Below are 26,568 nucleotides of genomic sequence, written 5' to 3'. Positions count from 1 at the left end.
GAAGTAGTAGTAGTTGGTGGTTGTAGTACATCCCCCACCCCCACGCGCGTTCTGGGTTTAAAATACGGTACAGTCGAGGCATCATTTCGAGTGCGCTAAACATGCGCTAGCGAAGCGATTGAAAACAACGTTTGTGTTCGTCTTGTTGCATTAACTGTTGTGATCATTGTATGTACAGTGTGTATCGAGCGTCAAAGACTGCGGAAGAAATTGACGCCTGGTGTGTAACTAACGTCAATATCAAGTGACGCTAGTTTTCTTACGCAATCAAGATGATGTCAGACAAAAAGCCTCATCGAGTGTGGATAACATCCCTTTCACATGGCACTAAAACTGCCGCGCGAGTCGCTGGCACAGTCCTTTATCAACAAATAACGACTTTTGTGCAACTTCCATTGGTCCCACATGCCTGTTCCTGAAGACGCTGACGCAACCTACGCCAGGAAACATTTTTAACGCATCATGTGCAATTTGCATTACTCCCTCATGGCGCACAAAGGGTGCGCTAGTCGATGACGCAACCATACGTCAGTAAATGACGACATGCTTTTTAACTGGCATTACATTTATGTGGCGCGTTAAGGCTGCAGTAGTTCGCTGACGCAGTAGTAAGTCAGGAAATTAATGGCATATTCTTAAGGGACATATTTTGTGAACTTACCTGTGATGACGTCTCCGAGCCTCAGCAAAACTTCTAGACTTCTTTCTTTGAAATTTGAGAATCTTCTGGCGTAATGTCCACTCGAACCACGTCAGCTTGAAATCTGTTGATTTCGGCGACCTATCTCCTACTATCAGTTCTCCTGACGCTCATTTGATGAACAATGAATGATGAAGAGATCAAAAAGACTTTTTATAGACAATTCTGTAAACACCGAAATCCAACTAATATCTGTCGTCATATTTTCATTTTCGATTTTGATGTGGTGGGCGGATAACTCGTCCAGGCACGCATAAAACGTGTGCAAAAAAGACGTAGCACAATGGTTCTCCAGAGCTGCATGACCACATTGTAACACCACTATTCACACAACGTAAATTCATCGTATAATTTCTTCTAAATTACGAAATCAAGTACCTTCATTCATTCGACTAAATTGTATTTGATGCCAGATGTTGTGAACTGGAAGAAACACATATATCAAACGATTCTCGAAGCACAGAATTTGATATAGAAATGGTTCCGTTTAAATAACGATTTGAGGGGGATGGCAGCGTGACATATAAAATTGATCACATATTTCACCGGGTATTTCTTATATCACATGTATTGAAATAACCATTTTGTCATTTAAAAAAAATATCTGTGCCCCAAAGTACTGTGTACTCATGACCTTTCTTTAGCCTTCATTTAGAGATATAGTTTGTAGATTATTTGCATATCACTTGCGGATATTCATCCACGTATAGGCAGTGTTCGATACTATAGAGATAACACATAGATAGCATTTTATGCCAACTTGATAAATTTGTTTACAGAATTTTGGGGGCCTTTCCCTTCCTCAGGGATGACAATGATTGATGACGATTTGATTTGTGGATATATATATATGATTGAAGGGGTTAAACGTGTTTTAATGAATAAATAACCCCGTGGAAAGGGGAAGAATTCATCGTAGAGTTATTCCGAAATCGTAGCTATGCCAAGGCCATATAGCTCTTCAATAAGTAATTCATTTATATCTAGTCCGAACGTCGTAAGACCATGATAACAAAACACATGTTTTAGCATAATTTTGAACGAAAATTAGATAAAGCATGATATCGGGATTCCTTTTTTAGTATTAACAAAAAACAAAGAATGGACCATTTTCGGAATGAAATTACATTTAATGCACAAATCTTTGTAAATTACAATGTTACAAATTATTTTAGTCACATGTTTTGAATAATTGTATTTCAATAGTCAGAATACAAATTGATAAAGAGCGTGTTGCTAGCTATAATGCCTGTCTGTGTTCGTCCCTTGTGATATATGATGTTTCTTTATACGAACTTCCCTCTAGTACGAAGAGCCCATTGAATCCGGCTGTGCTTGTTACAGAAATCTGAAGTATCAAAGTGATTATTGACCCATGAAAGTATCACTATTTGCGGTAAATCGCAAATCCGGTCCTCTATGAATTGGTCCCTCCCCCCCCCCCCCCCGTATTTATTGTATTCAACTGGCATTTATTGGGAAAATAATTGGGTCATATTTAACCAACTATTTTCACTATCATTTGTATTTTAATAAGTGTATTTTGCCCACGTCAGTCCAATGTAACACTTACACGCAATCAAGGCCACGATGGAAAGCTGATGTTGTTGTTGTGTTTCCTTGTTTTGTTTGCTTTTGTAGTTTTAACAAATTGTAAATTTCCATTCATATCATATTTCGGAGAATTTTATCTTTGTAAGATTCTAAACTAGGCTTTTAATTGCGGTTAGTGTCATACATAAACCAAACTCTTAACTCCAACCATGGGCACAGAACCAATAGTGAGAGGAAGGGCGAGGGGAGGGAAATAATCAGGTAGCTTAGTGATATTATCGTATACCGGCCGGATACAAGTGCCATTTTAGAAACAGGGCTTCCTTAGGACCTACTGAACGATATTAGGGTAGAAGCCCCCGGCAAAATTCCCATATAAGGGTGTGGGGCGGGGCGTCGTCCCGGAGCCCCCAAATAATATAAAACGTAAAATAACATTGGTTTGTTGTTGTAAAAAGACCATACTTGGTACTGTGCTTCATTAGGACCTCCTAAACGATATTAGAATAGGAGTCCTAGGCGGGAGCGGTGAGTCAGAGCCCCAACATTATTTACAAAATAATCATTATCCTTATATCAAAAATTCAGTAACATATTGTTAAACGAAAACTTGATATATGTAATTATTCCCAGTAAAACATGACAACAATAACTAAGCAAACATCGGTGCTAACGATCGGGGAAGGGGGTTCTAGGGCGTAGTCATTTTGTAATAACAATTTAGTTATTTGTCCCTTTCTTTTAAATTTTTTTAATCTTCTTGCCCCTTAATCATCAGTTGAAATATATTAGTGGAAATACAGTTAACTTGGAAGGGAACAAAATATGCGTGAAGTAGGGGGGGGGGGGGGGGACATGTTGGCTTGTGAGTAGTTAAGGCATAGTGTAAATCACAAATGTGATCTCATTAAATCAATGTACATGTACTTACAGTGGTGGATCAAGGGGGGCCGGGGGGCCCGCCCATCCCCCTCCCCCCTGGGGAAAAAAAAGAAGGGGAATAAAAGAAGGAAAGAAAAAAAGGGGGGGAAAAGGGGGGAAAAAGAGAGAGAGAGAAGAAAAAGAAGGGAAAGGGGAGAGAAAGGGAAAGAAAGAAGAAGAAGAAGAAAAGAAAAGCGGGAAGAAGGAGATCGGGGTTTATTTCTAATTCCATAACGGTGGTTTACACATAATGCTGAAATGACATAATTTTCCGAGATTTTTTCTCATTTTTTAGTAAATTATACTTTTTTCTGCGTTTGTTGTAAAATGACAAATTCCTAAATTTACAGCCAGGCAAGAAATATGCCTCTTGAGATGCCTACATGTCAGGGCCCAGGGCCCAGCTCCCTCCCCCCCCCCCCCCCCCCGAATTTTTTGAAAAAGAAAATTAAAGAGAAAGAGAAAGAAAAAGAGCAAGAAAGAAAAAGATATTTAACTGCCAGTGTCACAACAAAATAAGGTATCAAAAATGCTCATCTGACCGTAATTTAGTGCCTAAAACCCTTGAGCTTCTGGGGGCTCCGCCCGCTGGACCTCACGCCAATCAGTGTCCTGCCAGTTTCACAAATATAAGGTATAAAAATATGTTCATCTGACCGTAATCAAATGCCTAAAACCCCTGAGATTCCGGGGATTCCGCACCCTCGACCCCACCAGGGGCCCTTAGGCGGAACCCTGAATGCTTATCTGACCGTAATTTATTGCCTTAAACCCCTAAGTTTCCGGGGGCGGACAAGGTATCAAAATATGTTCATCTGACCGCAGGCGCGTAGCCAGGGGGCGGTTGGGGCGGCCCCCCCAAAAAAAAAAGCCGGCCAAAATAAGAGAGGATAGAAAAGGAAGAGGACGTAGGAAGAAAAAGGAACTGACAAAAAAACATTTTTGAAATTCAGACAAGGATTAAGAGCCAAAAACGGTACAACGATTGTCTTCTTTCTCTAATAATTTAATGGAATGTCAAAGCCTTCGCGCAGGAGGGGGGGGGGACTGGTCTGAGAAAAGGATTAAGAGACGAGAACGTTACAGCGAATCGTCTTCTTTCTTTAAATGATTTTAATGAAAAGTCAAAGCTTTCGCGCTTCGCGCGGGAGGGGGGGGGGGAATTGAAACAAGGGTTAAGAGTCGAGAATGGTAATACGAATCGTCGTCTTTCTCTAATAATTTAATGAAACGTAAAAGCTTCCGCGCTTCGCGCGAGGGGGGTAAACTGAATTTAGACGAGGATTAAGAGTCGAGAACGGTACAACGAATCGTCTTTTTTCTCTAATAATTTAATTAAACGTAAAAGCTTCCGCGCTTCGCGCGCGCGGAAGGGGGGGTGAGTCTGAATTCAGACAAGGATTAAGAGTCGAGAACGGTACAACGATTCGTCTAATGATTTAATGAAACGTAAAAGCTTCCACGCTTCGGCGCGGGAAGGGGGGGGGGCTGTATTCAGACGAGGATTATTTTCGAGAACGGTACAACGAATCGTCTTCTTTCTCTAATAATTTAATAAAACGTCAAAGCTTCGGCGCTTTGTGGAGGAGGGAAGGGGAAAATCCCCCCTTCCTGCCCCCCCCCCACATTACGTCAATGCTGGTCACCATTACGTACCAATATTTGGCTCGCACAGGCGCGTACGCAGGGGGGGGGGTTTGGGGTTAACCCCCCCCCCCTTGAGTTTTTTTTTGTGTTAATAAAAAAAAATTAAAAAAAAAAAAAAAATCCTTACAGATGACCTAAAAATTATGTCCTCTTACCCCCCCCCCCCCCCCCACCCCCACCGCTTATTCAGCAGCTGGCTGAGTCGTTGCGATTTTTTTGGGGACCCATAATTTCAAATTTGGGTCCCCCCCCCCCCCCCCCCCCCCCCCCCCCTCAGAAATCCTGGATCCGCGCCTGACCTGTGTACTTATAGAGAAAAAGGCTCACCCTAATATTGTCACTGTCAGCAATCTGACCTCAAGTCTATTTATCACAATTGCACCTGCAGAGTGGTGAGCAGTCCAAATTTGGTTTGTCACATTTGCAGGTAGAACAGCTTACTTTGCAAAACACTTGATCAGTTCCTGACATGCTTTAGAGTTTAGACACATCCGATATTGTCATCCACATTGGTAACCATGACCCCCATTTGTTGGTCCATCCATAGTCCTGTGGAGATGGAACATCTTGATTAGCTTTCGTGCTTGATGTCCAGATTCCTGCTTGAAAAGCGGCCCGCTTTACAAGCTAGAGTAGTGCGTTCTGCGGGTGGCAGTTTCTCCATCGATATGTTTTCGTGGCAGAAGAGGCTTCTTCTTGTCTCATTGATAGAGATTAATGGACTCGATTTGTCGTACAAAACAACGGTCATCTTCTGAAAAGAATGCTTGCTAGATAAGCAAATATCTCTGTGGCATCGTCGTACACTTTCCAAGCCTGCCAGATTGACTTTTTCCCTTGCCAAGAAATTCTGATGTCGTGTCGCAACCCGGATATGAGTGTAACACAGGAAGGGCTTGTGACTATGACTCTCCCAAACTCCCACAAATGGCATTGATCTGTATGCACATCCGAATGCCACCCAGACTTCAGTTAACGGTAGAGTCTTGAGGAGATCATAGAATTTGCCGACAAGGATGACTACAGCATCAGAGTCTACTGTTCGCTCTAAGTGCCTGCAGAATATGAACCACAATCCTCGTGTCGGCTTCTTCGTGATTGCAGTTTCCCATGCCTATGCTAGACCCGACAGATGATGACACAGCTTCTCCTGATGTGAAAAACTCTTACTTTGGATGTAAGAAAGGCAAACAGTTCTTTCTTATTGTAGAAATGTCGTAGTCGAATGGTTTAAGCAGTTGACTTGAAACTCGAAGGTCGTGGTTCTACCCGCGAGACGGCACCAATGTCTTTTGGCAAGACGTTGATCTACATTTGCCACAATCCACCCAGGTGTTTAATGGTTAGGATGCGAAAGTTAATGTGGTTCGATGAGCAAGTGGCGCTTGTAAAATGGCGACTGGCCGGAATGCTCCCCAGGGAGTGGATAATGTGCATACATTGTGTATGGGTAAGCCTGAATCCGATGACCGGGGTAATAATTTCTCTTAACTTACACCATAAATTTGTATTGACGAAACTATCGTTCACTTGAAAAAGAACCTGTTGAAGGATAACAAAACTGGGCAATAAATACGTTTATGAACGTCACCATTTCTTAAATTGTTTTTCCTGTAATTTATTTTCAAGGGTTTAATCTGATTCGACATGGAATTATCGTTATGGTAGTCAACACGATTGTCACCGCGTTGTGTGTATTAAAGCTTGCCCCTCCCCTCACACATTTCCGATTGGGTTGCGATGAATAGCTCATGGTTCCCAGGGCCCCCTCAGATGGTTCCCGACCCCCCCCCCTCCCCCTCAGGTGCCCCTAAAATGATTTTGTTGAACTAACTGGTACCTTTATCATTACATACTGTCAAATGTATGTAGAAATAAAATTATTGAATCACTTATGTTACGTTTGGGCCCTTACGATTAGATTGTGGGTACCTGAGGCATATTTGGCTATCATAGCCTCGTATTAAACTACAATGTATCATTGTATATTGATACCAAATATAGATTAGCTGTAATCCTATTACCCCCTAAAATAGTTTTAAGTTGTCCTCTTAAATGCATTTTGGCCAATTGGGTTTTATCACCAAACGAACATTTTCTGTCATTATTATTTGTTATTATTTTGTTCTGAAATGCATAAAAATACTGGTGGGCCCCCTAAACCATAAAATGTAGGCACTTCTCGCACCGATTTTCAATAATCAGTCAATGGAATAATTTTTAGCATCAAATTTTTCTTCGGAACTAACATAAAAACAATAAGTGAAAAACATTTCCCCGCTGGAGCCATCTGTGTACACAATTAATTATGATCACATTAATACAAACTTCCTTCAGTGATAAATCCGACTTTGAACAAAAGCACAGCGTCGGGGTTTATTATGAAAAGAAATACGAGCCAAGTTTCTCTTTTATGTTTACAATGCGTTATAAAGACAGCAGCCTTTTAATAATAATAATAATAATAATAATAATATTCCGCTTTTACGTAGCCCCCAATACATCGATACAACGATTTGTAATAATATATCCTCGAGTTTGTGTAGGTTTGTGACGATGTGTCAGCGCTTTACAGATATATGAATTGATTCCCCCGGGAGGGGGGGGGGTGTAGTGAGCACTATTTCCCCTCGTTTGGGGGTACGACTGGGGGGTGGAGCTCTATTTTTTTTAACTCCCCCCCCCCCCTATCCCCTTTGAGCAACAAAAAAAAAAAAATTGTCGCAAGGGGAGGGGGCCACCGTCTTCTTTTTTGGTGAAATTTACGATAACATCTTTTTGTAAACCTATATTTTGGGGGCCAGGGGAGGGCCGGCCCCCCCCCCCCCCCCCGCCCCTGGATCCGCCACTACCTGACAGAGCTTAGGGGTAGTGATGAAAAGCAATATATTTGTCATCTATTTTCTACACAACAACATAATAAGCCTGAAGCTATTTTTATTCTAATTTTTTATTTTAAATTTCTGGCTTGAACATGCGACTACGAAATATCGTTCCACCTTGCCAGGGATGGTCCGATTTTCGTCAAAAATAGATTGCGCGGTATTTACCTAACTAGCATGTGTCCAGAATCTGGCCTATTTAATTTTGATCTCCACCACACAAACGCTATCACCCCTACTTACTTGCTACCAGCCGAAGATGGCGTGATCATTAGATTAGGACGTCCGACTGGTGAGCATTATGAGTTCGTTGCATGATAACGCCATCTTTGGCGGCTTGAATCCAGTGTGTAGGGAATAATTATAAAGAACCGGCCAGATTCTAGAGTAAACTAGTATGTGTTAATCTCCAGTGGTCCCACGATACTTTTCAAGGGAGGGAGGGGTAATACCACCCCCCCCCCCACCGGTGGAGTTTGATTGACTTGCATTCAAACTGACACAGGTATATCTAGGGAATTCAAATCTCCACGAAAATAACAAAAATGTGCGAAAACCATGAGAAAATGATTAAATATTTAATTTGCAGTTAACATTCTCGTATTCAAAAGAAACGTCTGATTTTAAATGTTTAAAAGAGATATAACATATTATTTCACTTGATCTATATCAAGACCATGCGATAGTAAGTTTAGTGACCTCCTGTTGATAACGGGAGGTATATAACACCATTGGGTGCCTTTGAAGACGAGGAATCGTTGTGTCTAAAGGACAATAAGTGCGTGATCATTCCATTTTGTTGGGAGTAAGAGTCCAGGGTTGTCAGGGTAGCGACACCAGTTTTTTCTTCTTTTGAGGGTGGGGCGGGGGAGCACACATACCGGTACCGGAGCGTTGGGGTGGTGCAAAATGTGCCAGACGTGAAAAAACTAAGGCATCACCCACAATACAATTAAATGTGAGAGTTTTTCCCCTCCACTTCGCGCGCGCTCCCCCCCCCTCTCTCTCTCTCTCTCTCTCTCTCTCTCTCTCTCTCTCTCTCTCTCAATCTCTCTCTCTCTCTCTCTCTCTCTCTCTCTTCTCTTCTTTTCTTTTTATCATATTTTCTTTGACAGAGACTATATATGGTGGATCTTGTACGATGCTGTACGGCTGTTGTAAGTGAATAAAATTTGAAAATACGGAGACACCACCCCAATGCAGACAATATTTAAAAGAAAATGGAAAGAAGGACACTGAATACAGGCCTATCATGATTATGGGGAAGGGTGTGAGGGATTTGTTTATATAAATATTATTTATGATTATTTTCCCTTTCAGTAAAAGAATATTGTTGGATATAATATATCAGAGACACAATCATGTAGGTATGAGTAAGAGTCCGCGTCATAAAAGGTATGAGGCTGCCGGCTACAACCGCCAGAAAGTTATTATAAGCAAAAAAATAAAGATAAATGCACCATTATGCCTTTCATCTGAGTTATTGGTGGGAGAAATCTTCGGGGTTTAGACCCCAGCAGGGGCGGTAATCCTCGGGGGGACGGGTTGATTGGCTGTTTGAGGCGTCATTGAGAACGCCCGTAGATTTGGCCAAAAAAAACGTTTTGTATTTCAGTACCTCATGCACTCACTTCGCTGTTACTGTAGTAGCCAGGGGCGGGGGCCAAAGAAGGGGCCCAAATCGTGAGAAAATTTAGCCGGCCGATATTTCTTCTCTCAGCCTGCGGGAATGGGGGGGGGGGGGGGGGGGGGGGGGGGGGGGGGGGGGAGGGTTGAAGTGAGCACTTAATAGTGATGTTTTTAAGATCGCGCCGACGGATATTCCGCTCAGTTGGGGGGGGGGGGTGTAGTGAGCACTAATTTAAGTTTACTATTATTTGTTTGCCCCCGAAAATTTGAAAATCAAGCCGACGGATTTTTTACTCATTGTTGGGGGGTGACAATTATTATTATCTTTTTTTTTTTTTTTTGCTCATTGAGGGGGGAGGGGGGAGGAGGGGGAGGAGGGGGGGGGCAGTACTCACTTTTTATTTTGTACTCAACACCATCTCCCCAGTACAATAAGTATTTTTCTAACAATGAATCATAAATAAGAAAAAAGCAAAATTGTTATTTTCAAAAACAAAATGATACACTGTCATAAATACTAAATTTCCTCAAACATTATAAAACATTATAACATTATTTGCGGAAGGAACACTGTCATTGTAGGCAGATTGCTTGATAATATGACAGCCCCAGACAAAACTTATTAAGCAGAACTGATACGTAATTTAAAATACACATTTTGATGAGGTGATATTGGCAATGCATGATGATGATGATGACGATGATGATAATGATGATTTCATAACTGGTGAATGATAATAAAACGACGCACTTAACAATGTTTGTTTGATAAATTTGATTAAATAACGAAAAAAACCTAATATGAATATTATCGCTGACATAAGGAATTCACTGCCTTTGGATCAAATGAATATTCACTCAGAATTGCACTGAAAGAAGCAGTGTCAAAACTACTGCTCTCCGAATACTTGTAAGAGGTGCAGCGCCACCTCTTGGTAAGAAAACATACAATGCGAGATTATGAGAAGGCTGAATGTAAGCAGCGCGAGAGAAAACCAGAATAATTATCATCAGCTTCAGAGTGGAAACGAACCCATGGACCTGCATGGATGAGGAATGAATATTTGAGAATTGAATCAGATTCGAATGTTTTCTACAAGCAAAGAAACTTCTTGTCATTTGGACTGAAGAATACAAATATCAGCTGTAACCCCGGCCCCCCCCCCCCCACTCAGTGTTATTTAGGGTACGCATTATGCTTGTTCCCTCTTTTTGAAAGCACCCCTATCTGAGGACTGCCAATATTTTCGAACCCCCCTTTCGCGGGCTTTTCGCGGGCTTTTCCTGCCTTGGAGACCCCCAAATCAGGAAAAATGCTCTATGTACCCCCCCCCCCCTAAATTCGGAATAATATCTCAAGAGTCCAAAGAGATGAGAGAAAAAAAAGAAAAAACACCCCTTTTTAAAGAAATCTCCGGGTGAAATGTCAAATACACCCCTTTTTTTTACAATTCTCGGGCCGGACTTTGTCGCACGAAAAGTACCCCTTTACCGGACATTTTGTCAACACGCATGCGGTCACTCCGACCTCTGAGTGGGGGGGGGGGGGGGGGGGGGTCGGGGCTGTAACAACGAAACTGAACGAAAGTACATTTCTAAAGTTGTTAAGCAAAATGATATTCATTTCTATATGTTTTTTCTTCAATAATAGAAAAGAAAGCAAATTTTTGGCCAAGATTATTTTGATAGCCAAATAAAATTAATTTACGCCACATAAACGCTCCGGCATCCTGCATGCATTGTCTCAAATGTCTTCTGGAGAAAGAACAAACAATACCTGAGGATTCGCAAAACTGAGTGTCAGTCTCGTCATGGGCATAATTTGACAATTTTTTTTTTCCGAGGGTCTAACATTGTTAGTCTCGTGGGCTGTCGGTACGGTATCCCATGCAGCTACATCTGAAGCAAGATTTTTTTTCTTTAATTCCCTTGTTTTCCTCATGTTGAAATATTTGTCTTTGCCTTGGCACGTTTATTGCAAACAGTCAGATAGGGGGAGGGGTATAGATACTTTTTAGGGGAAGGAGGAATTGCCCAAAGATGCCCACAAGAAACATTACACAGTTCGGAAGAAATACTTATCAACTGCACTCATTGCATCCATTACCTTTTGAATTTTTCCCGCATTACCAAATGTGTCCCCGTTCAGCTATTAATGAATAAATAAACCAAATTGATTATGACAACGAGCCCATGTTGATTTTTTAGGCTTTCACTTAAAAGTTACCTATAAACTCGATTTACTTCATATTGAACTAAATGTCATATGCGTAAGTGTATACAAATATGGGCAAAATGTAGTTTTTGTCGAAAACTTTTGGTCGCTCCAACATTTCACTGAAAACATATACAAGTCTCTCCTTGGCACAAAACATTGTCCTTATAGGCCTACATGAGTAGCCTAAATTCCTGAACAGTAACAACAAAACATACCTCTCCGATGTTGATACATATGAATTTGAAAATAGTTGGTGTTTTCTTTTTTGTTTGAAGAAGAACAAAATAAAGTTTTACTGGCTTAAAGTATTGTGACGTTGATTAATCGGATCTATTGAAACTTAGATCAAATGTAGTTCATTTCATGCTGCCTTACATGACATCAAACTTATGGTGTCTCAAAGTTTCTTTGAAAATATTTACTGATACTGTATTTCATCACAAGTAAGGGCCGCTTTTTTGGACGCCCTCTCCGATCAAGGGGTGACCGGTATAATTTTGTTTACTACATTTCACGATATTTGTTTCTTTTGTTTTCTTCTTTTTCTTCTTCTATGACTTCTTCTTTTGATAATTGAAGGTTATACTTTCATAATATAAGGGGTTATGAAAAAAATAGAATTGGATCAGAGAATATACCACGAGAAAGGTCTTAGCAACAACAACAACCGCATAGAAAGAAACAGACATGACAAAAAATAAGCTATTACTTTACCATCCAAAAGCTTCACTGGCCTGTTCTCTAATTTGGACAAAGGAAATTCTATTTTCTTTTCATTGTTTATATATTTCATATTTTAATTCCCCTAAGGCAAAAAAGCAAACCATCAAAGGAGAGGGGCTGTGCGGAAAGGTAATGAGAAGAAAAGTACCAAAGAAGAGATATTTCCCTAAATACATAATTTTGGAGCTACATCGGGTAAGCCTTGCCTGGACCACCTCATCAAAATTGCATACATTTTGTTTCAGGAGAGAGAGAGAGAGAGAGAGAGAGAGAGAGAGAGAGGGGGGGGGGGGGGGGGGGGGGGGGGAGGGGGGCAAGAGTTTGACCATGGACCGCAAATGCCCCGCCCCCTCGATCTCCCCACGCACGTGTACTATGCAGATCGTTCGATATTGAGGATTTAGTGCGCATGCCCTGTGCATAGCTCAATGACAATGAATGTGCATGTAGAAATGCATGCCGTAATTAATTGTGCACAAAATTCTCTGTTGAGCTAGCTGGCTTTGCGTGCATGCTGTGACTGAAACTGGAAATACAGCTATTTATGAGCGTCGAATGTATTGATGTGGATCATTTCGTTTACAGGAGATTAAAACTGTCTAGTTTTAGCACAGCAACAAGCAGAATCGCCAAACTGTGCCGTGCAGCATTGTGTCGGGCTCGAGTCAGCTAGTGATAGTATTTCCTCGGCCGGCTTACGGGAGGCAGGATCGTGTGAAAGGGTTCGGAGTACCGGTCATTTGTTCATGCCAGGCAGCTCATCATACACAGCATTAGTTACTCCAATTTAGCGGTTGGATTTTCTTTTGCCTTACGTTAATTTTATCGGACATTGATACAGGAAACCGTTAATCTTTGATCTGGAAAGCTCTTTTTGAAGACAAAATGGCAGAATTGTCTTGGATAAGTGAACCACTCGCTGCTTTGGAGGGTACGTTTGACGATTCCTGGCCTGACTCTGGCTTATCGTCATGGTATATCGTCTTCATTATATCCATCATTTACATGATGTTGATATACCCCTTACGACAATGGATGGAGCCTCGTGATCCATACAAGCTACGTGGACCGCTCCTCGCTTGGAATATGATAATAGGGATGTTCAGCATCATCGGAACTGCGCGTGTTCTGCCAGATTTCTTCAATTCCATCTACCACGACGGATTTTATGCCAGTTTATGCGAGAGTAACTATTTCTCCAAAGAGCATGTCGGTATTTGGGGCTACCTTTTCATTTGCTCTAAAATTCCCGAGCTAGTTGATACCCTCTTTATCATCCTACGCAAGCAGAAATTGATTTTCCTGCACTGGTACCACCACGCTAGCACTCTCGTTTTCGCCTGGCGAATGTACTCCACTCGCAGTTCAGTCGCCTATTGGTTTTGCGTAATGAACTATTTCGTGCACAGTCTAATGTACACCTACTATGCGATCCGCGCCGCGGGCTTTCGCGTGAACAAGAAAATCGCGATGCTTATAACTTCACTCCAGCTTTTGCAAATGTTCGTAGGAATTTTTGCGGTTGTGTACGCTGTCCATCAGATAGTCAACGGCAACCGCTGCGATACCAAAACACCAGAGCTCATTTTTGGAGTCGCCATTTATACAAGTTACATGGTACTTTTCTCCAATTTCTTCTACAATGCATACATCAAGGGGCCGCGTGCACGTAAATCGCACGATGTAGCAGACGGCAAAAAGGTCACAGAGGTCAACGGGAATGGGACATATGACGTCATCAATGGAAAGGGGGATCACCTGATTTCAAATGGAAACGGCCATACCATGCGTTTAAGAAATACACCTGTTCAACAATAATATGGGAATGTACATCTACCTGACATCCTTTTACAAATTGTGAATTTGTATTGTATATTTCTTCGGAAGTTCAGATTCAGTTTTCCTATGTTTATTTACCACTGATTATTGTTGCTGATTTAAACTAAAGTCTAAAGACGGGTTTATTAATATTTTCAAGATTCATGTGTTGTAAAGTTGATTCAAAGTTTGAGTTGGTGATTGACTATATAAGTTTTTATTTAAGTTTTTACATGTACTGCAAAGTCCAAGACTATTAAAGGATCCGATATACTAATGGTGATTCTGATATTTGATTTTTCACATGTTTGTTTTACCTGTTATGAGCTACATTTAAAGATTGGCATTATCAAGAAATATGAAATCACCATTAATAAATCTTCACTTTCATTCAATTTGTTTGTTCAACTTAATTTATGCACACGTATTGTCTACTTTCAAAATTTGAGTACCGTAGGTAGCACCTTCAAGTTGACACTAGTGCCTTTAGTGCCTACTGTACATGTACACGTATGTACAGATTTGTAAAGCTAGACTCGATAAGAAAGAATAGCAAGTAAAATGCAAAAACTTAACTAAAAATCTTATCCTGTGTTTTTCAAGACCTGGTAAAATACATTGTTCATGTTCAACCATAAACAGATTCAAATCAGAGTTGAGAGGTGGATGCCTATCTTTCAACACAGCTCAACAAGTTTAGTTATACCTGTAGGCCCAGCAGGTGATAATCCTGTTGAGTCTTCCCACAGATCCAGCAATGGACCTATTGTATTAAGGAACTAACTCTTTGCAGTGGTGTACTGATGAACTTTGGGAGGGCATTACAAGACATTGTCTTACTAAGGAGCCCGAAAAGACAGGTGAATACAGGTGAATACAGGTGAATACAGGTGAATACAGGTGAATACAGGTGAATATAGGTGAATGTGTTATTAATAGATGGCAGATCCCATTATGTAGTATGTGAATATTTGCAATGACTTGATAATAAAACAAGCGATTGGCTCACAGAAGTCATGGGATTCATTTCTGACCTAAAGGTTTATAATAATGATTGCAGCATGAGCTAAATTCAGGATTTTGTTTAGAATCTGAAGCAAAGATGCCCAATCCCTTTAAAGCTTGAATATGATAGTAAACCAATCTATTGTGAGAAGTTGATGACTTTGAGGGTAGATTCGATTCGATTGCAAGCCTTAAAGCAGCATGCTGGCACGATGTCTCATCAATACAAATATCAATGGTACAAGGTCATGCCAAATTCATGTTGAGAAGAAGGAGAAGGTTACTGTACATGGCCCCATTTTACCAAAATTTGTGTCAGTAACTTATGACAGTCTCAAGCTAGTGAAATCCTTGCTTCTGATTGGTTATCAGCAGATTTGTCACTGATTTTTGTAATTTGTCATTGAGATTTGAGAATAGGCTTTGTAAAACAGGTGCCAGGTACACAGTCAGTAGGACTTATTGTTCTCTATTATTAGCTCTTTGAAGGAGCTGTTCTTCATTGTCAAAAGTCTGAAGTTTCAACCTTTGGTATTGATATTTGCAGAAGTGTTTGTACCTGGATATTGACTCATAATAAAATACTATGCATTGTATGACAGCATCAAACAAGGGTGATGTACTGTAGACTACTTGAAATGAGCACGGAAAGGTAACACACATATTGTGTCACTTAAAGATAAAGTTGAGTTCTGGTCATGCGATTACATTGTTAAAGAAACATTGTGAAATCGAGCAGAAAAGGTTGATCATCTACATAGTATTGGTGTGTAGTGTACTACAAGGTTCTGGAATCATCAAAAATCAAAATGATAAGAAATTTGGCCCAGTCTTTGTATAGTTACAAGCACTACACAGAAAGATGAATATGGGACTACACAAACATGTGTCATAAAAATCTGTCTCGATTGTTATGCTTTTACATGCCATCTTGAGAATATTAAGGTATTTGAAGAGCCGTGCTTTTCAGGGAGCATTAAGCATTTGTTATCAGATGTTCTTCAGCACTTGCATCATACAATGATAACGCTCACAATTTATTTTTCACCTCTTCCCAGAACTCAACCTTCTCTTTAAAGGTAAAGACCAGTATTGGAAACGCCCCAATTTCCAAAAATGAAATGGAAGCTCTTATTACCAATCATGTGAAAGAAAATGTTTTGAATAATTCATGATGATAAAAATGTTAACAGGAAACCACCTACTAATTGATATATTTGGTAAATTAGTGTATCTCTTGCCTGTTGAGAGATACAAATGCACGTGTCGCGCATGTGTGTGTAGTCCCATATACATCTTTCTGTGTACAGTGATTCTAACTTTATGAAGACTTGGCCAAATTTCTTATCATTTTGATGATTCCAGAACCTTGCAGTACATCTATTCTATGCTAGATGATCAACCTTTTCTGATCGATTTCACAACGTTTCTTTCACAATGCAATCGCATGACCATAACTGGTCTTTAGCTTTAAGATCAAAATAAAGCCCATGTGAACAAGAAATGTATTTGACTGTGCAGTTGAGTGTGATCAAGCTTAGTGTTCACTCTGCAATGACTTGTATTCCTCCATCATAAACTAAATATTATATGAGAAATTTATCATGTTCTTCAATAGTAATGCCCTTCTGGCTCTGACATTTAATGACCCTCTAGCTTCAACCAAATAATGTCATTCTTACTATGAATATACTTATGCAAAGCAACCATGCACATTGTATTCACTAGTCGGGTCAGGTTTAAGATATTGTACATGTATCCCTCATAGTACATGTGTATTAGTAAAATATGTTATCTTATAGAATTATGTATGGGTGTGATTTTCATTTTTCCACACCGTTTTGTGTGTGATTAATTACAAGAGAAATGCAGCAACTTTTGAAGGATGCTATCAAAGAGGAATGATTTAAAATTCAAGCAAGTACCACACATTTGTTTACATGTACATGTAAGTTTAACTTACAGAATGATTTGGTAAGTGTATGTCTGATTTTATTTGGCCTTTTCCCCATGATTTGTATTTGTATATATTTTCTAACAAAACACAGAATAGAGGGAAAAGACGAACTGACATTAAATGAAAATATGTTTGTTTTGGTAGCTACAGTGTACCGGTATTGGTAATGTTTGTTTTTACCAACATGTATTGTATACCAGGGTTTACCAGTAGAAAGAGAGTACATGTAAAAACCAAAGCAGGACAATAGGGCAAACAAATTTCTACTCCGCAAACAATGCTACAGAATAAGTTTAATTGTGCATTCTATTAAACAAGTTTTAGTTAAAGCGTATCTGCCATAGTTTACAGGAGGGATTAGACTGCCCTGCAAGGTCACTGGACAGGTGGTTATCTCTGATCTCAGCTCTCAGTTAACATAAGAAAAAGAGGGTCATGGGGGACCAATGGTCACCGATTAGGCATGGTTTGTTATATAGAGGGCGCAAGTAGCTACAAGTAGTGCAGTGGGCCTTTAAATGTATGTCAAAAAATTGCAAACTATTTGAGCATGATGTACATGTATTCATTGCAGAGTAGGCCTAAACACACCATTGTAACTTTTAACATTTGGATGTTAAAATGACCCCCAAAAAATTCTTCCATTAAGAAAAGCAAAAAAATGATCTTGCCATGAATATTTGATCATATGGTTTGCATAACATTTTGTTACCCAACAGACTGCTAAATGGATATTTCGTAGACTCACAATCAAATTTCATGTGTGTTATGGGTTAAAGATAAAAGGTCACAATGAAAGTTCAATTTTATTTCTGAAGTTACCAAGTAACTTACATGGTCTCGCAGCAGTCTGATACTAACTACCGGTATTGATTTGTAATGCACAAAAAATAAGCTATATTCTAATGTATGTATTGTTGTGAGTACACAAGGATACACATTGTTAATATTTGTATTTGATACATTTAAAAAATGAATTTAATAGAAATGGAAAATGTTGGTTGACTAAACAAATTGTGATTAAATTGCACCATAGTTATAACATGACAGAGTTTGAATGAATCTTCAATGTGTTAACAGTTGCTTTTGGTAGAGAATTAATGTTTATGAGAGATAGAAGGTGGGTGAAGAAGCGGTTTTTATTTGTATGCATGAACGAAGGAAGGAATACAAGAATGACTGAATGAAGTCATTTTGATTTGTTGTCTGTAATAACAATAGAATGGGGGTAAGCGGACATTTTTTTAATTTTTTTTTTTGAGTCCCCAAAAAATCGCAACGACTCAGCCAGCCGAAAAGTCGCTCAGTGGGGGGAGGGGGGGGGGGGGGGGGGGGGGGGGGTAGTGAGCACAATTTTTTTTTTTGGTCCTCGAAAATTTTAAAATTTGCACCCCCCCCCCCCCCCCTTGAGCGCCAGGGGGCCCAACCCCCCAAAAAGGTACAAATCGCGTGATTTTGCATGATTTTTTTTCTCAAGGGGGGGGGGGGGGATCCTGGATCCGCCACTGCACGCAAGCACTATAGATGATGACATCTAAAGATCAATATTAGCTGATATTAAAATGGGACCACAATCAAACATTATTATTAGACAATCTTCAAGCCAATGAAACGACTCGTACGAGTATATTTTTGTTTAATCTTCTTTTGTTACATTTTTCCCGCATTGTCACAATTTTAGACCACCTCGATAGCAGCAAACTGCTATAATATAATAAAAGTAAACTTGACCTATATATCGGACCATGGACTTGCTTATAGTTTCATAAGTCCATGATCGGACGATACATGTATTTATTGTATTGCGTCAACAAGTTAGGCAAATAACATACAACAAGACCCCCCCCCCCCCACCCCCTCAGTCTCAGGAAGAGAGAAAGGAACCGAAAAGACATGAAAATGAAAAGAATACACAATCATGTCTCTTCTTATGCCTCGTTCTTTATGTGCACCGTGTTTGCTCTTTTCATTCTCGCTTTTCTCTGCTCTCTGCCTCCTCTCAATTTCTACTTTTATTTCTTAATCACTAAAAATCTCCCCCCCCCCCCCACTCCCCTCTTTCTCTTTTTAAATAACAGTAGACAAAATTAATGAATTAATTTACCCCTAAAATTGTGATATCATAAGATATTGAAGGGTGTGTGGAAGCCCCCTCCCCACCCCCCCCCCCCCCCCCTCTCTCTCTCTCTCTCTCTCTCTCTCTCTCTCTATGTTGATACTCAAAAGATCACTTCTGACCTATATAGCCAACGCTACCCGGCGTGCATGCATCGTGTATTGTTAAATGCTTTCATGGGAAACAAACCCTTTATACAGAAGCTGAACAATTAGAATAAAAACTTCAAATGAACGCTTTATAGAACGAACAACAAAAAGCAGAAAAGAGCAGGAAGGCTACAATGTCTTTATATACATGTATCATAATAAATGAAAGTAGTTCGTTGGCAATTAAAGGGATAGTTGAGTTCTGTTGCAGAGGGCGCTACACAAAATATGTTTTTGTGAGATAATGAAAAAGTGGGTGTCAAATTCGAAAGAACATAATATTTAAAAGACAAAATCATCTTTGTTTGATCAAAATCGGTTCAGAGACGGCTGAAATATAACGATTTCTAATACTTGTGTACCTCCACAGATCTTTTGAAAAATTTGAAAAAACCGTTGAAAAAAAAACACGAAAACGCCTTTTACGTCGTATTTCAGCCAATGCCGATATTGGATTTTTGTTGGCATTTTCGTGTTGCTTATAGTACCCACAAATAGCCGGCTCATGTATTGTTATTTTTAATTAGATAACTAATTAACGGTCACCGTATTTTTTTAAAACTGGAGCTGAATTGGTATGACCGTATTGGCTAAATTTCACACATTTTGAATGGACGTCACACGTATCAGTCCACGCAAATCTAAAAGTCCCTAATAATGTGTGGAGATCGAAGTCTCCCGTGAAAGTCACATAAATTACACTCTTGTATTCTGTTGTTTTATGACAGAACTGAAGTCATATGAAACTAAATTGATCATTTACAAATAAGTTGGTCTCCTCTTTAATATGCACAGTAATATTTATGCTGCTTTCCAAACTGGTGAACTTCCTAGTTCTTCAGCATTTTTCTATCTTTTTATGAAATGCTTCTCGGATTTTTCCTTTTCTACTGTTCAAAACCAAATGTATGAAAAATAGGGAAATTTAATTTTACCTTCTCATGTCTCTTAGTGTCATATGTTATGATGATTAAGACAATCATAATGATGATAATAACAAAATCAATAAAAATAATTTGGAGGAAAAAAAACAATGATAGTATAGTAATCATTATCGTCATTAACATTGTCTCTCAATGTCATGTTATATGATAATTAAGATTATGATGATAATGATAATGATAACAATAATATTAATAACAAATATAACAAATACTACTACTACTACTAGTTATCAGCATCATCATCATCTTCGTCATTAACATCATGATAATAAAATAATAGATTTGAAAGAGAATACTCCAGAAATGAATAAAAGTCAAAACGAGGTCAAATACATCATTTAAATCTCTTTTAATTCATAAGGTATTTGGCTAATTTATTGCCATAAATACATAATATACAGCAAATAAACATTTGTATAGTAATTCAGTACTTGCATCTTCGTATCGCATAATACCTTTAAATAAGTGTACATCTGAGCTGAAATGATGAACTTATGCTATGCCGCTGCCCTTTTAAACATTTCTTGCTAACTGGCATAAATGTCTCAAAATATGACCAGTGGAACTGTAGAAATACAACAATATTCAACTCTATAAATGGTTCTTCTTACAGTAAAATATTGATCTATTACTGTGCATTAATTAATAGTCTCTTAAATACAATTTTAGAGTTTACAGGTAATCATTCTACCTCAAAAATATAATTCGACATTAGAAATAAAGTGAAAAATAAATGTAAGATCAAAATAAGAGTAATACAAATATTACAACTTCATAAGAATTTCATTCTTTATTATGTAGTAATGAATGTATGTCCCTCAAATACATTTCAATGAACAATAACAATATGCATGATATAGGTAGGCCTATATTTAGTATAATAGTAGGGGTTTTAAACTCATAATTGATAAACGAGTTTGTTTATTCATTTTGTTATGAGTATCAACTTCAAGTTGCTATTATTATGTCTAAAATGGGTATTCAAATCATGAACAATGCATACATTGATTCCACCTTGTTAATCTGTAGCTAGTTTGTAAACCGTTGCAGTCCACAGCATTTTAAAGCTAACAAAATCAATTTTAAATCTTCAAATTAGAGCCAATTATTCTCCTTTTCCACTTCTTCAAAGTTGGAAGGAAACAAAATAATGGTTATTAAATGAAACACTGTGAAAGAAAATGCTAAATGTAACTGGAAAATTGCCAAACTGTTCAGAAAAATAATGAATACATATTTCACACAAAATCCAATAAAGAGATTTTAATGAATGGTTACAATTAAATTGCTCGACATCAAAAATAGACTCAGTATTTTCTTTGTGCTCATGTATAAAGTGTCATTTCTAAATTTTCTGGATCAAAAGATAATGGAAACACATCACTCAATAAAACAAGACAATGTACTGCTGTGGGTTAACCAGCGGGTAAATTGACAACCTAGTTTTCACTATCCGATGAAAAAGTGCATTCTTTGTAATAAATCTTTAATATTATAACTGTCATGCAACATATATAGTACTGATGGGGGTAAAAATGAACTGAAACGATTTATAAACAAGTCAGAACAACAATCATTATAAGAAAATAATTTTAAAAATGCATGGGAGATATGTGTATGTTACAAATGGAAGTCTGCTTTGCTTACACGTTTGTAGCTGATAATGAACAATATATAACCAGTGTAAAAATAAAGAAAACAAATTTAACATACACACACACACACACACACTGCAGACTGAGTATTAAACGTTTCTCTGATATACAAGAACTACCGAGAGAGGGAGGGATTCATACAAAGAGAACTGAGAAGGAAAATAAAAAGAGGAAAATATAGACAAATAGTCAGCTCCCCAAATTAAAATAACAGTTTTAAAATACACAATATTAGCTTAAATTTAATAGAATTTTAGAGAACTTACAGTTCTGTAAGGATGAAATTAAAGTTTGATTAAATTTCTAAATCCTGCAAATGTCTTCCTAAGCAACCATTAAACTGTTCTTACAGTCAAAAAGCTACACACAAGTGTCAAAAGGACTGTAAACTTACACTCAAGTGTAAATTTGCAAGTTATGATTAAATCAGAGAAATTTGGTTGATATCATGTTTAGATGAAATCAGAGAAACACACTGAAGAAAACAAAATTAAAAAAAATAAACATGGACAAAGGAAATCAGTGCAGTGGGGCAAGAGAAACGGAGGAAAAAGAGACAGAGAGACAGAAAGAGACAGAGAGAGAGAGAGAGAGAGAGAGACAGAGAGAGGGGAGGACAGAGAGAGACACAGAGAGAGAGAGAGCGATAGAGGGAGGAAGGGGGGACAGAGAGAGAGAGGGTAGGGAGACAGACACAGAGAGAGAGAGAGTGAGAGGGGGAGGAAGGGAGAGAGAGAGAGAGACAGAGAGACAGAGACGGACAGACAGACAGACAGAGAGAGGGGGAGGTGAAAGGGAGGGGGGGGGGCGGAGATGGAGAGGAGGTTCAGATAAAATTATCATTTGATATATCAAGAGAGCAAATTGCCTCCTGTCATATTTTTTTTAAATATATTTCTGTGCACGTTTCTTGAACATGCTAAAAGTCATTTATGAACAATGCCATTTTATAAGCAAACTTAATTCAACCAATAGACCAGTTCACAGTTAGCACATTACTGCAATGACCCCGAATATCCACAGATCTTAAAAACATGAAGAGGTCCCACTTATTACATATTGAAATAATCACTCCTACAACGATGAGGTACTATATAAATAGCCTTTGTTTGCCCTTTTCAAAGAATACTTCCACCTGTGTATCATGGAGTGCACTGAATGTGCATGAATGAATAATGTTACATAACTTTCATGAGCACGTATCAAGTATTTCGTCTCCATGCATTTCAAAATTTATTCTGCAATCACCTTTTTCGGCTCATGCTCAGACTGCAACCGTGAACTGGCTTATTGTTATCAACAATATTTGTATCCATTCAATAATCCCATAATCTGTCTGGTTTGACGTGTTTGTCATAGCCCAAGCAATGATAACAAGGTGTACCACAAAGTTTGTCAGTACATTAATCACAGAAAAAGGGTGACAATAAATTGCAGACGTGCTCTTTTGCTCTAACAATGCTGACAGAGCAATCAGATAATTGAAGACAAGCTCTTCAAAAGAAACTAAAAGCCACTAATCGACTATGAAGTTAAACCCTGACTATTTTTTATCTGGTAAACATGTTAACTAGATAAGAGAGAGAGAGGGACACAACATGTCACCATTGACAAACAATCAGGTCTTTAGAGCAGACTTTGAACCGAGTCTGACTCATTCACACTTCTTTTCACAGCTTGATTAAATGAGCTACAGTGTGAAAGGGACTTCTGGTAATGGTGAAGAAAAAAAAACACCTTTCACAAAGGAAATAAAATAAAATACAAGGATAGTGAAAGAAGAATAAACAAAAGAAGAAGATGAAGGAGAAGGGCAATAATAAGAAGGAAAAAAAGAGGAAGAAGAAGAAGGAGGAGGAGGAGGAGGAGGAGGAGGAGGAGGAGGAGGAGGAGGAGGAGGAGAAGAAGAAGAAGAAGAAGAAGAAGAAGAAGAAGAAGAAGAAGAAGAAGAAGAAGAAGAAGAAGAAGAAGAAGAAAAAAGAAGAAGAAGAAATAGGGGAAGATTACCTTGGGAGATTATAGATACATGCACACTGGTCCATGTTAAAACACTGCTGACAAGCCAAAGCTCAGATCAGATCTAAAGACGATTAAGTGAAGGTCGACAAAAGAGCTGACTGAGATATAAAGTTTTCCTATTGTTCAACATGATTTCAGTCCTTGCATTCGGTTAATCTAAACCCACTAAGAAATGAAAAGGTAGAATAGAGGCTTGGAAGTGCACGAAGTGATGCCCTTTTGTGTGGGTCCTTCACCGTCTGGAGTATTAGATATTGAACTATTTGAATAACACCTTCATGTACATGAAGTCCATTAAGAGCCACAAGGGGCGTTAACTCTTATACTTTAAAGGTAATACAAAGTTTTGGTATGGGGTCATGAATTTGGTTCAAATGAACATATTGGAAGCATATGCGATCCTACAATATTCAGTCATCGTTGTCGCGGTTGAAATTGAGTCTAAAGTTATGAAATTGTAAATGATAAACTCGTTAAGTTGTATAGCTCCCTCTCAAGGTCAAGATATTAATTAATCTATAAAACAATGTTTCTTGACTAAAATCGACCCATTACCTATTCCCGTTTGGAAATTATATATCACAACTACATATTCTGAGATTTACATGGTCGCAGCTACCATTGTACGGCCATAGGCGCTATTTGAAATTTATCAAAATTTACCGGGAGCACCGGTAAATGTTTTTTTTTCAATTTTTCTCGAAAGCAGAAGTGTTTTAACGGCTAATTTTTCTAGTGCTTTCAATACATCCATAGGGGCATTCAAATATATCAAAATTGTAAAGAATCACTATCCACCCAATTTTCAAAATTTCCCAAAACTTTGTATTACCTTTAAAGCCTATCTGCACTAGTTTGGCCATCAGGATGGATTAAACCTCCCTGCATGGTCATTGACAGGTGGTTATCTCATCAAATCAGTTCTCAATTAACATAAGCAAAAAGGGACTATACCTGCCAACATTTGAAAATATGAATTAGGAATTTTTAGCATGGTATGCCCTCGAAAATAAGAAATTGCACTTGCAGCAGTAGTGTAACTGGCAATACGCGGTAAATCTGGACCAAAAAGGAATACAAATTCACTGCTCGATCATGCAGCCATTCAATGCACACAATACATGAACTCTCAAATCATGGCACATGATAAAACAAGCTTAATTTGGCTTTAGCACCCCCCCCCCCCTCCCTACAAGGGGTTTAATGTTCTTATCCTTTGATCTTTATAGTCCTCAACCACTTACCTCCAGACAAAACTAGGTGAAGTTTGTTTTATGATTTTATACATTCTAGCAGGTGATTGATACACTTTACACTTCATGTAGCAGTACTATTCCGTGGATGCACAAATACTGACCTAAAATGAAAAATCTTTGAACACTTGTCAATAACTTCTTGATATAGAAAATGAACAACTGCTGTAACTGCTGTAACTGCGGTAATTCAATTCAATTCAATTTGATTCAATGTAATTCAATGCATTATACCCTCATACATCTACAAGATATTATCAATGCTGTACACCTTTTTAAAATTTGGATGATTTATAGAGCTCCCTCTATCATGATCAAAAAAGAAGGAATTACTGGAAAGCATTGTGGGTAAATCTTCTAAACCAATCCTTTTATTTACGAGAATCAAAGGAACACAAACATACCGGTACTCCTTTCTCACCGGTACTCCTTTCTCACTGCCCCTCCCTCCCTCAATTACATGTTCTTTCTTATAACCCCCCCCCCCCCTCCAATGTTCACAGGAAATAGACAAGAAAAGAAAAGAAGAAAAAAAAACAGATGAAGTAAATGTTCTCTACCTAAACAAAAAATTGTAATAGTTCAACCAGAGGTTTCACCATTTGGATCATGAAGCTCTTCAAATCTATCAAGTTTTGTTATTTACATATAATATGAATATTCATCAGCTGCATAATGACTAAATACTAAATCACCACATTCCTTTATTATGAATATTCATGACATTACTGGAAATATATCTGATGTCCATTGTTACATGAGCTCCTATTTCTTTCAAAATGGTCAAATTTTGAATGTATCTGACTTAACTTATGAGAATACCACCCAATGTATCTTTGTAAATGTAATCTTATCAGTATTCAGGACAGCAAAAAAAAATACTTGAGAATGGTGAGAGATTTAGCTCTCAAAAGCTCCACAAAATAATGAGCTCTGGGAAGAAAAAAAAACATAAATGTATGAAAATCACACTTAAAGGTAAAAGACCAGTATTGGAAACGCCCCAATTTCAAAAAATGAAATGGAAGCTCTTATTACCAATCATGTGACAGAATATGTTTTGACTAATACATGATGATAACAATTTTGCCAGGAAACTGCCTACTAATTGATATATATATATATATATGGTAAATTAGTTTATCTATTGGTGTGTGAGAGATAAACGCACGTGTCAGGCACGTGTGCGTAGTCCCGTATACATCTTTCTGTGTACAGTGCTGGTAACTTTTCTTTCACAATGCAATCGCATGACCATAACTGGTCTTCAGCTTTAAACAAGACCAAATCAATAATGGGCTCCTGTGAACAGAAAAGTATTTGATGTGTGCTGTAACTCGAAATCCAGTTCTAATGCTTGCAAAATTAAGAAAAAGTA

General features: G+C 38.5%; 1 pseudogene; it reads left to right on the top strand.

The window, feature by feature from the left end:
- Positions 1–12,712: 12,712 nt before the first annotated feature.
- On the top strand, positions 12,713–15,700 carry LOC100892942 (annotated as a pseudogene).
- Positions 15,701–26,568: the final 10,868 nt, after the last annotated feature.

The sequence above is a fragment of the Strongylocentrotus purpuratus genome, unplaced genomic scaffold, assembly GCF_000002235.5.
Source record: "Strongylocentrotus purpuratus isolate Spur 01 unplaced genomic scaffold, Spur_5.0 spur5_scaffold_20, whole genome shotgun sequence".
Taxonomy (NCBI): Eukaryota; Metazoa; Echinodermata; class Echinoidea; order Camarodonta; family Strongylocentrotidae; genus Strongylocentrotus; species Strongylocentrotus purpuratus.
This window is presented reverse-complemented; position numbering and strand designations above follow the sequence as displayed.